The following is a 16,974-nucleotide window of genomic DNA, read 5'->3' as shown; positions in this document are numbered from 1 at the left end:
GTTTCTTTTTCTGTGTGACTTATTTCAGTTAGAATCATCATACCTGAATCCACTCATTGTGCTGCTAAGGGCCTGATGACACAGATTTCATTGCTGAGTGATATTGCTTTGTAAGTAAATACCACAACTTCTTTATCCATTTTTCACTTTCTGCGATGTTGAACTTGTACTGTAAACGAGGTTCTTGTAAACAGAGCCATTCCAAACTTTGGGGTGGCTGTGTCTTTTTGATTTTAAATTCCCTAAGCTATAGGACCATAAGTGGAAGTGCCCTAGGCTCTGTTGCTTTGTTTTTTAGATGTTTCAGGAAACACCATACACTTCTCCCGAGTGGTTGTTTGCAATTTACATCCCACCCATCAGCATAACAAGGCTCCCAGTTCTCCATGGCCTGTCCTGCCTTTCTGGATTTTACACTTTTTTCAGATGGCCCTTTTGACCGGGGGGAAGTGAGACTTCATTGTAGTGCAGATTTCCTTTGTAAGCTTGCTTGGTTGGCCAAAAAGGGCGTATGCGTTTTTTCCTGAATATATTCAGGAAAAAACGCATACGCCCTTTTTGGCCAAGTGCATCATTGTGGACGTTCTGCCTCTTTTCCTATGCCTTCAGTGCAATTCCAGTCTACCTCCTGAAATCGGTTTCCTGCAATTCTGCCCCGCTTTCAAGTCCTCTTGGCAGCCTTACTTCAGTCTATTTTTGGACGATAGCTGTCATTTATAACTCTGCAGGTTTGTGAATTACAGTGCCCCTGAGCTCCTTTCTTCAACTCGCTTTCTTGTGACCTGGCCGCAACACCGCAGGATGTCTTCAGGCCCTAATCTGGTTCTGGCACGGCATGCTGAGCCTTTGGTTATTTCCTCTTCCTGGTGGGAAATGAGAGTTAAATTTGCCCGTCCAGACACCTCCAGCTAGCCTCTCATTGGTTCTCGCTATTCCTGTTCATCTTCCGCAGAAATTGCAAACTGGGCCAAACAGGAGGTTAAAGGGACTGACTCTCCAAGTCGGGAGAGTGTTAGTAAAGCGTCTGGAATGTTGCACCCGAGTACCAGGGGAAGAAAACTGAGACATATTTGAACACGTCTCCCGTTCACATGGTTGATCATACTTGGGTTCCACATGCATGTTTTAGCTGAAGGAAGAATACCTAAAACCTGGGTAGTTGAAACCCGTGGAATGGGTACCATGCAATATGACTTCAAAGGGTCTTCATTTGCTCACGAACCTCTCCAATCCTATCACTGCTGCGTTTATGCCCCTGTACACATGCTTGATTCTCTTTCGGAGACATAGCAATCCATAGGTTTTAAGATACTTACTAGTCAGGTACATTCTTAGGCGTTTAATATGCGGTGTTGAGTCCATTTCGTTGAGCAAGGAGTAGCTCTTGTCTATTCCATATTTGGCTTAAGGAACTTTATCTGTGCTCATTTCAATCTCTGGTTTTATGCAGCACCCCAACTCACCTTTCCCCTTAAGCAAGCATAAGTTGGTTTTCTAAATTTGAGACCCTGTTCTGTTCTGTAATTCAGTTCCTGTGTAGCCAAGTTTCCATTCCGTGTATTACTGATATCTTATGATGTTTCTTTTTCTGTGTGACTTATTTCAGTTAGAATCATCATACCTGAATCCACTCATTGTGCTGCTAAGGGCCTGATGACACAGATTTCATTGCTGAGTGATATTGCTTTGTAAGTAAATACCACAACTTCTTTATCCATTTTTCACTTTCTGCGATGTTGAACTTGTACTGTAAACGAGGTTCTTGTAAACAGAGCCATTCCAAACTTTGGGGTGGCTGTGTCTTTTTGATTTTAAATTCCCTAAGCTATAGGACCATAAGTGGAAGTGCCCTAGGCTCTGTTGCTTTGTTTTTTAGATGTTTCAGGAAACACCATACACTTCTCCCGAGTGGTTGTTGGCAATTTACATCCCGCCCATCAGCATAACAAGGCTCCCAGTTCTCCATGGCCTGTCCTGCCTTTCTGGATTTTACACTTTTTTCAGATGGCCCTTTTGACCGGGGGGAAGTGAGACTTCATTGTAGTGCAGATTTCCTTTGTAAGCTTGCTTGGTTGGCCAAAAAGGGCGTATGCGTTTTTTCCTGAATATATTCAGGAAAAAACGCATACGCCCTTTTTGGCCAAGTGCATCATTGTGGACGTTCTGCCTCTTTTCCTATGCCTTCAGTGCAATTCCAGTCTACCTCCTGAAATCGGTTTCCTGCAATTCTGCCCCGCTTTCAAGTCCTCTTGGCAGCCTTACTTCAGTCTATTTTTGGACGATAGCTGTCATTTATAACTCTGCAGGTTTGTGAATTACAGTGCCCCTGAGCTCCTTTCTTCAACTCGCTTTCTTGTGACCTGGCCGCAACACCGCAGGATGTCTTCAGGCCCTAATCTGGTTCTGGCACGGCATGCTGAGCCTTTGGTTATTTCCTCTTCCTGGTGGGAAATGAGAGTTAAATTTGCCCGTCCAGACACCTCCAGCTAGCCTCTCATTGGTTCTCGCTATTCCTGTTCATCTTCCGCAGAAATTGCAAACTGGGCCAAACAGGAGGTTAAAGGGACTGACTCTCCAAGTCGGGAGAGTGTTAGTAAAGCGTCTGGAATGTTGCACCCGAGTACCAGGGGAAGAAAACTGAGACATATTTGAACACGTCTCCCGTTCACATGGTTGATCATACTTGGGTTCCACATGCATGTTTTAGCTGAAGGAAGAATACCTAAAACCTGGGTAGTTGAAACCCGTGGAATGGGTACCATGCAATATGACTTCAAAGGGTCTTCATTTGCTCACGAACCTCTCCAATCCTATCACTGCTGCGTTTATGCCCCTGTACACATGCTTGATTCTCTTTCGGAGACATAGCAATCCATAGGTTTTAAGATACTTACTAGTCAGGTACATTCTTAGGCGTTTAATATGCGGTGTTGAGTCCATTTCGTTGAGCAAGGAGTAGCTCTTGTCTATTCCATATTTGGCTTAAGGAACTTTATCTGTGCTCATTTCAATCTCTGGTTTTATGCAGCACCCCAACTCACCTTTCCCCTTAAGCAAGCATAAGTTGGTTTTCTAAATTTGAGACCCTGTTCTGTTCTGTAATTCAGTTCCTGTGTAGCCAAGTTTCCATTCCGTGTATTACTGATATCTTATGATGTTTCTTTTTCTGTGTGACTTATTTCAGTTAGAATCATCATACCTGAATCCACTCATTGTGCTGCTAAGGGCCTGATGACACAGATTTCATTGCTGAGTGATATTGCTTTGTAAGTAAATACCACAACTTCTTTATCCATTTTTCACTTTCTGCGATGTTGAACTTGTACTGTAAACGAGGTTCTTGTAAACAGAGCCATTCCAAACTTTGGGGTGGCTGTGTCTTTTTGATTTTAAATTCCCTAAGCTATAGGACCATAAGTGGAAGTGCCCTAGGCTCTGTTGCTTTGTTTTTTAGATGTTTCAGGAAACACCATACACTTCTCCCGAGTGGTTGTTTGCAATTTCCATCCCGCCCATCAGCATAACAAGGCTCCCAGTTCTCCATGGCCTGTCCTGCCTTTCTGGATTTTACACTTTTTTCAGATGGCCCTTTTGACCGGGGGGAAGTGAGACTTCATTGTAGTGCAGATTTCCTTTGTAAGCTTGCTTGGTTGGCCAAAAAGGGCGTATGCGTTTTTTCCTGAATATATTCAGGAAAAAACGCATACGCCCTTTTTGGCCAAGTGCATCATTGTGGACGTTCTGCCTCTTTTCCTATGCCTTCAGTGCAATTCCAGTCTACCTCCTGAAATCGGTTTCCTGCAATTCTGCCCCGCTTTCAAGTCCTCTTGGCAGCCTTACTTCAGTCTATTTTTGGACGATAGCTGTCATTTATAACTCTGCAGGTTTGTGAATTACAGTGCCCCTGAGCTCCTTTCTTCAACTCGCTTTCTTGTGACCTGGCCGCAACACCGCAGGATGTCTTCAGGCCCTAACCTGGTTCTGGCACGGCATGCTGAGCCTTTGGTTATTTCCTCTTCCTGGTGGGAAATGAGAGTTAAATTTGCCCGTCCAGACACCTCCAGCTAGCCTCTCATTGGTTCTCGCTATTCCTGTTCATCTTCCGCAGAAATTGCAAACTGGGCCAAACAGGAGGTTAAAGGGACTGACTCTCCAAGTCGGGAGAGTGTTAGTAAAGCGTCTGGAATGTTGCACCCGAGTACCAGGGGAAGAAAACTGAGACATATTTGAACACGTCTCCCGTTCATATGGTTGATCATACTTGGGTTCCACATGCATGTTTTAGCTGAAGGAAGAATACCTAAAACCTGGGTAGTTGAAACCCGTGGAATTGGTACCATGCAATATGACTTCAAAGGGTCTTCATTTGCTCACGAACCTCTCCAATCCTATCACTGCTGCGTTTATGCCCCTGTACACATGCTTGATTCTCTTTCGGAGACATAGCAATCCATAGGTTTTAAGATACTTACTAGTCAGGTACATTCTTAGGCGTTTAATATGCGGTGTTGAGTCCATTTCGTTGAGCAAGGAGTAGCTCTTGTCTATTCCATATTTGGCTTAAGGAACTTTATCTGTGCTCATTTCAATCTCTGGTTTTATGCAGCACCCCAACTCACCTTTCCCCTTAAGCAAGCATAAGTTGGTTTTCTAAATTTGAGACCCTGTTCTGTTCTGTAATTCAGTTCCTGTGTAGCCAAGTTTCCATTCCGTGTATTACTGATATCTTATGATGTTTCTTTTTCTGTGTGACTTATTTCAGTTAGAATCATCATACCTGAATCCACTCATTGTGCTGCTAAGGGCCTGATGACACAGATTTCATTGCTGAGTGATATTGCTTTGTAAGTAAATACCACAACTTCTTTATCCATTTTTCACTTTCTGCGATGTTGAACTTGTACTGTAAACGAGGTTCTTGTAAACAGAGCCATTCCAAACTTTGGGGTGGCTGTGTCTTTTTGATTTTAAATTCCCTAAGCTATAGGACCATAAGTGGAAGTGCCCTAGGCTCTGTTGCTTTGTTTTTTAGATGTTTCAGGAAACACCATACACTTCTCCCGAGTGGTTGTTTGCAATTTACATCCCACCCATCAGCATAACAAGTCTCCCAGTTCTCCATGGCCTGTCCTGCCTTTCTGGATTTTACACTTTTTTCAGATGGCCCTTTTGACCGGGGGGAAGTGAGACTTCATTGTAGTGCAGATTTCCTTTGTAAGCTTGCTTGGTTGGCCAAAAAGGGCGTATGCGTTTTTTCCTGAATATATTCAGGAAAAAACGCATACGCCCTTTTTGGCCAAGTGCATCATTGTGGACGTTCGGCCTCTTTTCCTATGCTTTCAATGCAATTCCAGTCTACCTCCTGAAATCGGTTTCCTGCAATTCTGCCCCGCTTTCAAGTCCTCTTGGCAGCCTTACTTCAGTCTATTTTCGGACGATAGCTGTCATTTATAACTCTGCAGGTTTGTGAATTACAGTGCCCCTGAGCTCCTTTCTTCAACTCGCTTTCTTGTGACCTGGCCGCAACACCGCAGGATGGCTTCAGGCCCTAATCTGGTTCCAGCCCGGCATGCTGAGCCTTTGGTTAATTCCTCTTCCTGGTGGGAAATGAGAGTTGAATTTGCCCGTCCAGACACCTCCAGCTAGCCTCTCATTGGTTCTCGCTATTCCTGTTCATCTTCCGCAGAAATTGCAAACTGGGCCAAACAGGAGGTTAAAGGGACTGACTCTCCAAGTCGGGAGAGTGTTAGTAAAGCGTCTGGAATGTTGCACCCGAGTACCAGGGGAAGAAAACTGAGACATATTTGAACACGTCTCCCGTTCACATGGTTGATCATACTTGGGTTCCACATGCATGTTTTAGCTGAAGGAAGAATACCTAAAACCTGTGTAGTTGAAACCCGTGGAATGGGTACCATGCAATATGACTTCAAAGGGTCTTCATTTGCTCACGAACCTCTCCAATCCTATCACTGCTGCGTTTATGCCCCTGTACACATGCTTGATTCTCTTTCGGAGACATAGCAATCCATAGGTTTTAAGATACTTACTAGTCAGGTACATTCTTAGGCGTTTAATATGCGGTGTTGAGTCCATTTCGTTGAGCAAGGAGTAGCTCTTGTCTATTCCATATTTGGCTTAAGGAACTTTATCTGTGCTCATTTCAATTTCTGGTTTTATGCAGCACCCCAAGTCACCTTTCCCCTTAAGCAAGCATAAGTTGGTTTTCTAAATTTGAGACCCTGTTCTGTTCTGTAATTCAGTTCCTGTGTAGCCAAGTTTCCATTCCGTGTATTACTGATATCTTATGATGTTTCTTTTTCTGTGTGACTTATTTCAGTTAGAATCATCATACCTGAATCCACTCATTGTGCTGCTAAGGGCCTGATGACACAGATTTCATTGCTGAGTGATATTGCTTTTTAAGTAAATACCACAACTTCTTTATCCATTTTTCACTTTCTGCGATGTTGAACTTGTACTGTAAACGAGGTTCTTGTAAACAGAGCCATTCCAAACTTTGGGGTGGCTGTGTCTTTTTGATTTTAAATTCCCTAAGCTATAGGACCATAAGTGGAAGTGCCCTAGGCTCTGTTGCTTTGTTTTTTAGATGTTTCAGGAAACACCATACACTTCTCCCGAGTGGTTGTTTGCAATTTACATCCCGCCCATCAGCATAACAAGGCTCCCAGTTCTCCATGGCCTGTCCTGCCTTTCTGGATTTTACACTTTTTTCAGATGGCCCTTTTGACCGGGGGGAAGTGAGACTTCATTGTAGTGCAGATTTCCTTTGTAAGCTTGCTTGGTTGGCCAAAAAGGGCGTATGCGTTTTTTCCTGAATATATTCAGGAAAAAACGCATACGCCCTTTTTGGCCAAGTGCATCATTGTGGACGTTCGGCCTCTTTTCCTATGCTTTCAATGCAATTCCAGTCTACCTCCTGAAATCGGTTTCCTGCAATTCTGCCCCGCTTTCAAGTCCTCTTGGCAGCCTTACTTCAGTCTATTTTTGGACGATAGCTGTCATTTATAACTCTGCAGGTTTGTGAATTACAGTGCCCCTGAGCTCCTTTCTTCAACTCGCTTTCTTGTGACCTGGCCGCAACACCGCAGGATGTCTTCAGGCCCTAATCTGGTTCTGGCACGGCATGCTGAGCCTTTGGTTATTTCCTCTTCCTGGTGGGAAATGAGAGTTAAATTTGCCCGTCCAGACACCTCCAGCTAGCCTCTCTTTTGTTCTCGCTATTCCTGTTCATCTTCCGCAGAAATTGCAAAAAACAGGAGGTTAAAGGCGCTGACTCTCCAAGTGGGGAGAGTGTTAGTAAAGCGTCTGGAATGTTGCACCCGAGTACCAGGGGAAGAAAACTGAGACATATTTGAACACGTCTCCCGATCACATGGTTGATCATACTTGGGTTCCACATGCATGTTTTAGCTGAAGGAAGAATACCTAAAACCTGGGTAGTTGAAACCCGTGGAATGGGTACCATGCAATATGACTTCAAAGGGTCTTCATTTGCTCACCGAACCTCTCCAATCCTATCACTGCTGCGTTTATGCCCCTGTACACATGCTTGATTCTCTTTCGGAGACATAGCAATCCATAGGTTTTAAGATACTTACTAGTCAGGTACATTCTTAGGCGTTTAATATGCGGTGTTGAGTCCCTTTCGTTGAGCAAGGAGTAGCTCTTGTCTATTCCATATTTGGCTTAAGGAACTTTATCTGTGCTCATTTCAATCTCTGGTTTTATGCAGCACCCCAACTCACCTTTCCCCTTAAGCAAGCATAAGTTGGTTTTCGAAATTTGAGACCCTGTTCTGTTCTGTAATTCAGTTCCTGTGTAGCCAAGTTTACATTCCGTGTATTACTGATATCTTATGATGTTTCTTTTTCTGTGTGACTTATTTCAGTTAGAATCATCATACCTGAATCCACTCATTGTGCTGCTAAGGGCCTGATGACACAGATTTCATTGCTGAGTGATATTGCTTTGTAAGTAAATACCACAACTTCTTTATCCATTTTTCACTTTCTGCGATGTTGAACTTGTACTGTAAACGAGGTTCTTGTAAACAGAGCCGTTCCAAACTTTGGGGTGGCTGTGTCTTTTTGATTTTAAATTCCCTAAGCTATAGGACCATAAGTGGAAGTGCCCTAGGCTCTGTTGCTTTGTTTTTTAGATGTTTCAGGAAACACCATACACTTCTCCCGAGTGGTTGTTGGCAATTTACATCCCGCCCATCAGCATAACAAGGCTCCCAGTTCTTCATGGCCTGTCCTGCCTTTCTGGATTTTACACTTTTTTCAGATGGCCCTTTTGAACAGGGGGAAGTGAGACTTCATTGTAGTGCAGATTTCCTTTGCAAGCTTGCTTGGTTGGCCAAAAAGGGCGTATGCGTTTTTTCCTGAATATATTCAGGAAAAAACGCATACGCCCTTTTTGGCCAAGTGCATCATTGTGGACGTTCTGCCTCTTTTCCTATGCTTTCAATGCAATTCCAGTCTACCTCCTGAAATCGGTTTCCTGCAATTCTGCCCCGCTTTCAAGTCCTCTTGGCAGCCTTACTTCAGTCTATTTTTGGACGATAGCTGTCATTTATAACTCTGCAGGTTTGTGAATTACAGTGCCCCTGAGCTCCTTTCTTCAACTCGCTTTCTTGTGACCTGGCCGCAACACCGCAGGATGGCTTCAGGCCCTAATCTGGTTCCGGCCCGGCATGCTGAGCCTTTGGTTAATTCCTCTTCCTGGTGGGAAATGAGAGTTGAATTTGCCCGTCCAGACACCTCCAGCTAGCCTCTCATTGGTTCTCGCTATTCCTGTTCATCTTCCGCAGAAATTGCAAACTGGGCCAAACAGGAGGTTAAAGGGACTGACTCTCCAAGTCGGGAGAGTGTTAGTAAAGCGTCTGGAATGTTGCACCCGAGTACCAGGGGAAGAAATCTGAGACATATTTGAACACGTCTCCCGTTCACATGGTTGATCATACTTGGGTTCCACATGCATGTTTTAGCTGAAGGAAGAATACCTAAAACCTGGGTAGTTGAAACCCGTGGAATGGGTACCATGCAATATGACTTCAAAGGGTCTTCATTTGCTCACGAACCTCTCCAATCCTATCACTGCTGCGTTTATGCCCCTGTACACATGCTTGATTCTCTTTCGGAGACATAGCAATCCATAGGTTTTAAGATACTTACTAGTCAGGTACATTCTTAGGCGTTTAATATGCGGTGGTGAGTCCATTTCGTTGAGCAAGGAGTAGCTCTTGTCTATTCCATATTTGGCTTAAGGAACTTTATCTGTGCTCATTTCAATCTCTGGTTTTATGCAGCACCCCAACTCACCTTTCCCCTTAAGCAAGCATAAGTTGGTTTTCTAAATTTGAGACCCTGTTCTGTTCTGTAATTCAGTTCCTGTGTAGCCAAGTTTCCATTCCGTGTATTACTGATATCTTATGATGTTTCTTTTTCTGTGTGACTTATTTCAGTTAGAATCATCATACCTGAATCCACTCATTGTGCTGCTAAGGGCCTGATGACACAGATTTCATTGCTGAGTGATATTGCTTTGTAAGTAAATACCACAACTTCTTTATCCATTTTTCACTTTCTGCGATGTTGAACTTGTACTGTAAACGAGGTTCTTGTAAACAGAGCCATTCCAAACTTTGGGGTGGCTGTGTCTTTTTGATTTTAAATTCCCTAAGCTATAGGACCATAAGTGGAAGTGCCCTAGGCTCTGTTGCTTTGTTTTTTAGATGTTTCAGGAAACACCATACACTTCTCCCGAGTGGTTGTTTGCAATTTACATCCCGCCCATCAGCATAACAAGGCTCCCAGTTCTCCATGGCCTGTCCTGCCTTTCTGGATTTTACACTTTTTTCAGATGGCCCTTTTGACCGGGGGGAAGTGAGACTTCATTGTAGTGCAGATTTCCTTTGTAAGCTTGCTTGGTTGGCCAAAAAGGGCGTATGCGTTTTTTCCTGAATATATTCAGGAAAAAACGCATACGCCCTTTTTGGCCAAGTGCATCATTGTGGACGTTCTGCCTCTTTTCCTATGCCTTCAGTGCAATTCCAGTCTACCTCCTGAAATCGGTTTCCTGCAATTCTGCCCCGCTTTCAAGTCCTCTTGGCAGCCTTACTTCAGTCTATTTTTGGACGATAGCTGTCATTTATAACTCTGCAGGTTTGTGAATTACAGTGCCCCTGAGCTCCTTTCTTCAACTCGCTTTCTTGTGACCTGGCCGCAACACCGCAGGATGTCTTCAGGCCCTAATCTGGTTCTGGCACGGCATGCTGAGCCTTTGGTTATTTCCTCTTCCTGGTGGGAAATGAGAGTTAAATTTGCCCGTCCAGAAACCTCCAGCTAGCCTCTCATTGGTTCTCGCTATTCCTGTTCATCTTCCGCAGAAATTGCAAACTGGGCCAAACAGGAGGTTAAAGGGACTGACTCTCCAAGTCGGGAGAGTGTTAGTAAAGCGTCTGGAATGTTGCACCCGAGTACCAGGGGAAGAAAACTGAGACATATTTGAACACGTCTCCCGATCACATGGTTGATCATACTTGGGTTCCACATGCATGTTTTAGCTGAAGGAAGAATACCTAAAACCTGGGTAGTTGAAACCCGTGGAATGGGTACCATGCAATATGACTTCAAAGGGTCTTCATTTGCTCACCGAACCTCTCCAATCCTATCACTGCTGCGTTTATGCCCCTGTACACATGCTTGATTCTCTTTCGGAGACATAGCAATCCATAGGTTTTAAGATACTTACTAGTCAGGTACATTCTTAGGCGTTTAATATGCGGTGTTGAGTCCCTTTCGTTGAGCAAGGAGTAGCTCTTGTCTATTCCATATTTGGCTTAAGGAACTTTATCTGTGCTCATTTCAATCTCTGGTTTTATGCAGCACCCCAACTCACCTTTCCCCTTAAGCAAGCATAAGTTGGTTTTCTAAATTTGAGACCCTGTTCTGTTCTGTAATTCAGTTCCTGTGTAGCCAAGTTTACATTCCATGTATTACTGATATCTTATGATGTTTCTTTTTCTGTGTGACTTATTTCAGTTAGAATCATCATACCTGAATCCACTCATTGTGCTGCTAAGGGCCTGATGACACAGATTTCATTGCTGAGTGATATTGCTTTTTAAGTAAATACCACAACTTCTTTATCCATTTTTCACTTTCTGCGATGTTGAACTTGTACTGTAAACGAGGTTCTTGTAAACAGAGCCGTTCCAAACTTTGGGGTGGCTGTGTCTTTTTGATTTTAAATTCCCTAAGCTATAGGACCATAAGTGGAAGTGCCCTAGGCTCTGTTGCTTTGTTTTTTAGATGTTTCAGGAAACACCATACACTTCTCCCGAGTGGTTGTTGGCAATTTACATCCCGCCCATCAGCATAACAAGGCTCCCAGTTCTCCATGGCCTGTCCTGCCTTTCTGGATTTTACACTTTTTTCAGATGGCCCTTTTGAACAGGGGGAAGTGAGACTTCATTGTAGTGCAGATTTTCTTCGCAAGCTTGCTTGGTTGGCCAAAAAGGGCGTATGCGTTTTTTCCTGAATATATTCAGGAAAAAACGCATACGCCCTTTTTGGCCAAGTGCATCATTGTGGACGTTCTGCCTCTTTTCCTATGCTTTCAATGCAATTCCAGTCTACCTCCTGAAATCGGTTTCCTGCAATTCTGCCCCGCTTTCAAGTCCTCTTGGCAGCCTTACTTCAGTCTATTTTTGGACGATAGCTGTCATTTATAACTCTGCAGGTTTGTGAATTACAGTGCCCCTGAGCTCCTTTCTTCAACTCGCTTTCTTGTGACCTGGCCGCAACACCGCAGGATGGCTTCAGGCCCTAATCTGGTTCTGGCCCGGCATGCTGAGCCTTTGGTTAATTCCTCTTCCTGGTGGGAAATGAGAGTTGAATTTGCCCGTCCAGACACCTCCAGCTAGCCTCTCATTGGTTCTCGGTATTCCTGTTCATCTTCCGCAGAAATTGCAAACTGGGCCAAACAGGAGGTTAAAGGGACTGACTCTCCAAGTCGGGAGAGTGTTAGTAAAGCGTCTGGAATGTTGCACCCGAGTAACAGGGGAAGAAATCTGAGACATATTTGAACACGTCTCCCGTTCACATGGTTGATCATACTTGGGTTCCACATGCATGTTTTAGCTGAAGGAAGAATACCTAAAACCTGGGTAGTTGAAACCCGTGGAATGGGTACCATGCAATATGACTTCAAAGGGTCTTCATTTGCTCACGAACCTCTCCAATCCTATCACTGCTGCGTTTATGCCCCTGTACACATGCTTGATTCTCTTTCGGAGACATAGCAATCCATAGGTTTTAAGATACTTACTAGTCAGGTACATTCTTAGGCGTTTAATATGCGGTGTTGAGTCCATTTCGTTGAGCAAGGAGTAGCTCTTGTCTATTCCATATTTGGCTTAAGGAACTTTATCTGTGCTCATTTCAATCTCTGGTTTTATGCAGCACCCCAACTCACCTTTCCCCTTAAGCAAGCATAAGTTGGTTTTCTAAATTTGAGACCCTGTTCTGTTCTGTAATTCAGTTCCTGTGTAGCCAAGTTTCCATTCCGTGTATTACTGATATCTTATGATGTTTCTTTTTCTGTGTGACTTATTTCAGTTAGAATCATCATACCTGAATCCACTCATTGTGCTGCTAAGGGCCTGATGACACAGATTTCATTGCTGAGTGATATTGCTTTGTAAGTAAATACCACAACTTCTTTATCCATTTTTCACTTTCTGCGATGTTGAACTTGTACTGTAAACGAGGTTCTTGTAAACAGAGCCATTCCAAACTTTGGGGTGGCTGTGTCTTTTTGATTTTAAATTCCCTAAGCTATAGGACCATAAGTGGAAGTGCCCTAGGCTCTGTTGCTTTGTTTTCTAGATGTTTCAGGAAACACCATACACTTCTCCCGAGTGGTTGTTGGCAATTTACATCCCGCCCATCAGCATAACAAGGCTCCCAGTTCTCCATGGCCTGTCCTGCCTTTCTGGATTTTACACTTTTTTCAGATGGCCCTTTTGAACAGGGGGAAGTGAGACTTCATTGTAGTGCAGATTTCCTTTGCAAGCTTGCTTGGTTGGCCAAAAAGGGCGTATGCGTTTTTTCCTGAATATATTCAGGAAAAAACGCATACGCCCTTTTTGGCCAAGTGCATCATTGTGGACGTTCTGCCTCTTTTCCTATGCTTTCAATGCAATTCCAGTCTACCTCCTGAAATCGGTTTCCTGCAATTCTGCCCCGCTTTCAAGTCCTCTTGGCAGCCTTACTTCAGTCTATTTTTGGACGATAGCTGTCATTTATAACTCTGCAGGTTTGTGAATTACAGTGCCCCTGAGCTCCTTTCTTCAACTCGCTTTCTTGTGACCTGGCCGCAACACCGCAGGATGGCTTCAGGCCCTAATCTGGTTCCGGCACGGCATGCTGAGCCTTTGGTTAATTCCTCTTCCTGGTGGGAAATGAGAGTTGAATTTGCCCGTCCAGACACCTCCAGCTAGCCTCTCATTGGTTCTCGCTATTCCTGTTCATCTTCCGCAGAAATTGCAAACTGGGCCAAACAGGAGGTTAAAGGGACTGACTCTCCAAGTCGGGAGAGTGTTAGTAAAGCGTCTGGAATGTTGCACCCGAGTAACAGGGGAAGAAATCTGAGACATATTTGAACACGTCTCCCGTTCACATGGTTGATCATACTTGGGTTCCACATGCATGTTTTAGCTGAAGGAAGAATACCTAAAACCTGGGTAGTTGAAACCCGTGGAATGGGTACCATGCAATATGACTTCAAAGGGTCTTCATTTGCTCACGAACCTCTCCAATCCTATCACTGCTGCGTTTATGCCCCTGTACACATGCTTGATTCTCTTTCGGAGACATAGCAATCCATAGGTTTTAAGATACTTACTAGTCAGGTACATTCTTAGGCGTTTAATATGCGGTGTTGAGTCCATTTCGTTGAGCAAGGAGTAGCTCTTGTCTATTCCATATTTGGCTTAAGGAACTTTATCTGTGCTCATTTCAATCTCTGGTTTTATGCAGCACCCCAACTCACCTTTCCCCTTAAGCAAGCATAAGTTGGTTTTCGAAATTTGAGACCCTGTTCTGTTCTGTAATTCAGTTCCTGTGTAGCCAAGTTTCCATTCCATGTATTACTGATATCTTATGATGTTTCTTTTTCTGTGTGACTTATTTCAGTTAGAATCATCATACCTGAATCCACTCATTGTGCTGCTAAGGGCCTGATGACACAGATTTCATTGCTGAGTGATATTGCTTTGTAAGTAAATACCACAACTTCTTTATCCATTTTTCACTTTCTGCGATGTTGAACTTGTACTGTAAACGAGGTTCTTGTAAACAGAGCCATTCCAAACTTTGGGGTGGCTGTGTCTTTTTGATTTTAAATTCCCTAAGCTATAGGACCATAAGTGGAAGTGCCCTAGGCTCTGTTGCTTTGTTTTTTAGATGTTTCAGGAAACACCATACACTTCTCCCGAGTGGTTGTTTGCAATTTAAATCCCGCCCATCAGCATAACAAGGCTCCCAGTTCTCCATGGCCTGTCCTGCCTTTCTGGATTTTACACTTTTTTCAGATGGCCCTTTTGACCGGGGGGATGTGAGACTTCATTGTAGTGCAGATTTCCTTTGTAAGCTTGCTTGGTTGGCCAAAAAGGGCGTATGCGTTTTTTCCTGAATATATTCAGGAAAAAACTCATACGCCCTTTTTGGCCAAGTGCATCATTGTGGACGTTCTGCCTCTTTTCCTATGCCTTCAGTGCAATTCCAGTCTACCTCCTGAAATCGGTTTCCTGCAATTCTGCCCCGCTTTCAAGTCCTCTTGGCAGCCTTACTTCAGTCTATTTTTGGACGATAGCTGTCATTTATAACTCTGCAGGTTTGTGAATTACAGTGCCCCTGAGCTCCTTTCTTCAACTCACTTTCTTGTGACCTGGCCGCAACACCGCAGGATGTCTTCAGGCCCTAATCTGGTTCTGGCACGGCATGCTGAGCCTTTGGTTATTTCCTCTTCCTGGTGGGAAATGAGAGTTAAATTTGCCCGTCCAGACACCTCCAGCTAGCCTCTCATTGGTTCTCGCTATTCCTGTTCATCTTCCGCAGAAATTGCAAACTGGGCCAAACAGGAGGTTAAAGGGACTGACTCTCCAAGTCGGGAGAGTGTTAGTAAAGCGTCTGGAATGTTGCACCCGAGTACCAGGGGAAGAAAACTGAGACATATTTGAACACGTCTCCCGATCACATGGTTGATCATACTTGGGTTCCACATGCATGTTTTAGCTGAAGGAAGAATACCTAAAACCTGGGTAGTTGAAACCCGTGGAATGGGTACCATGCAATATGACATCAAAGGGTCTTCATTTGCTCACCGAACCTCTCCAATCCTATCACTGCTGCGTTTATGCCCCTGTACACATGCTTGATTCTCTTTCGGAGACATAGCAATCCATAGGTTTTAAGATACTTACTAGTCAGGTACATTCTTAGGCGTTTAATATGCGGTGTTGAGTCCATTTCGTTGAGCAAGGAGTAGCTCTTGTCTATTCCATATTTGGCTTAAGGAACTTTATCTGTGCTCATTTCAATCTCTGGTTTTATGCAGCACCCCAACTCACCTTTACCCTTAAGCAAGCATAAGTTGGTTTTCGAAATTTGAGACCCTGTTCTGTTCTGTAATTCAGTTCCTGTGTAGCCAAGTTTACATTCCGTGTATTACTGATATCTTATGATGTTTCTTTTTCTGTGTGACTTATTTCAGTTAGAATCATCATACCTGAATCCACTCATTGTGCTGCTAAGGGCCTGATGACACAGATTTCATTGCTGAGTGATATTGCTTTGTAAGTAAATACCACAACTTCTTTATCCATTTTTCACTTTCTGCGATGTTGAACTTGTACTGTAAACGAGGTTCTTGTAAACAGAGCCGTTCCAAACTTTGGGGTGGCTGTGTCTTTTTGATTTTAAATTCCCTAAGCTATAGGACCATAAGTGGAAGTGCCCTAGGCTCTGTTGCTTTGTTTTTTAGATGTTTCAGGAAACACCATACACTTCTCCCGAGTGGTTGTTGGCAATTTACATCCCGCCCATCAGCATAACAAGGCTCCCAGTTCTCCATGGCCTGTCCTGCCTTTCTGGATTTTACACTTTTTTCAGATGGCCCTTTTGACCGGGGGGAAGTGAGACTTCATTGTAGTGCAGATTTCCTTTGTAAGCTTGCTTGGTTGGCCAAAAAGGGCGTATGCGTTTTTTCCTGAATATATTCAGGAAAAAACTCATACGCCCTTTTTGGCCAAGTGCATCATTGTGGACGTTCTGCCTCTTTTCCTATGCCTTCAGTGCAATTCCAGTCTACCTCCTGAAATCGGTTTCCTGCAATTCTGCCCCGCTTTCAAGTCCTCTTGGCAGCCTTACTTCAGTCTATTTTTGGACGATAGCTGTCATTTATAACTCTGCAGGTTTGTGAATTACAGTGCCCCTGAGCTCCTTTCTTCAACTCGCTTTCTTGTGACCTGGCCGCAACACCGCAGGATGTCTTCAGGCCCTAATCTGGTTCTGGCACGGCATGCTGAGCCTTTGGTTATTTCCTCTTCCTGGTGGGAAATGAGAGTTAAATTTGCCCGTCCAGACACCTCCAGCTAGCCTCTCATTGGTTCTCGCTATTCCTGTTCATCTTCCGCAGAAATTGCAAACTGGGCCAAACAGGAGGTTAAAGGGACTGACTCTCCAAGTCGGGAGAGTGTTAGTAAAGCGTCTGGAATGTTGCACCCGAGTACCAGGGGAAGAAAACTGAGACATATTTGAACACGTCTCCCGATCACATGGTTGATCATACTTGGGTTCCACATGCATGTTTTAGCTGAAGGAAGAATACCTAAAACCTGGGTAGTTGAAACCCGTGGAATGGGTACCATGCAATATGACTTCA

The 16,974-nt window shown here is 44.0% G+C and overlaps 1 long non-coding RNA gene across 5 annotated transcripts in view; it reads left to right on the top strand.

Moving 5' to 3' along the window:
- Nucleotides 1-16,974, top strand: part of LOC307181287 — a 405,967-nt gene that overhangs the window by 367,965 nt on the left and 21,028 nt on the right. For 4 of the 5 annotated variants that reach the window (XR_013826324.1, XR_013826325.1, XR_013826326.1 and 1 more), the window contains 2 exons: nt 6,341-6,426; nt 11,074-11,155. The exons of the other annotated variant lie outside the window; for it this stretch is intronic. This is a non-coding gene — a long non-coding RNA (uncharacterized lncRNA). The remainder of the gene's footprint in view (nt 1-6,340; nt 6,427-11,073; nt 11,156-16,974) is intronic. 5 annotated transcript variants of the gene reach the window in all.

The sequence above is a fragment of the Stenella coeruleoalba genome, assembly GCF_951394435.1.
Source record: "Stenella coeruleoalba genome assembly, contig: scaffold_166, whole genome shotgun sequence".
NCBI classification, from domain to species: Eukaryota; Metazoa; Chordata; class Mammalia; order Artiodactyla; family Delphinidae; genus Stenella; species Stenella coeruleoalba.
This window is presented reverse-complemented; position numbering and strand designations above follow the sequence as displayed.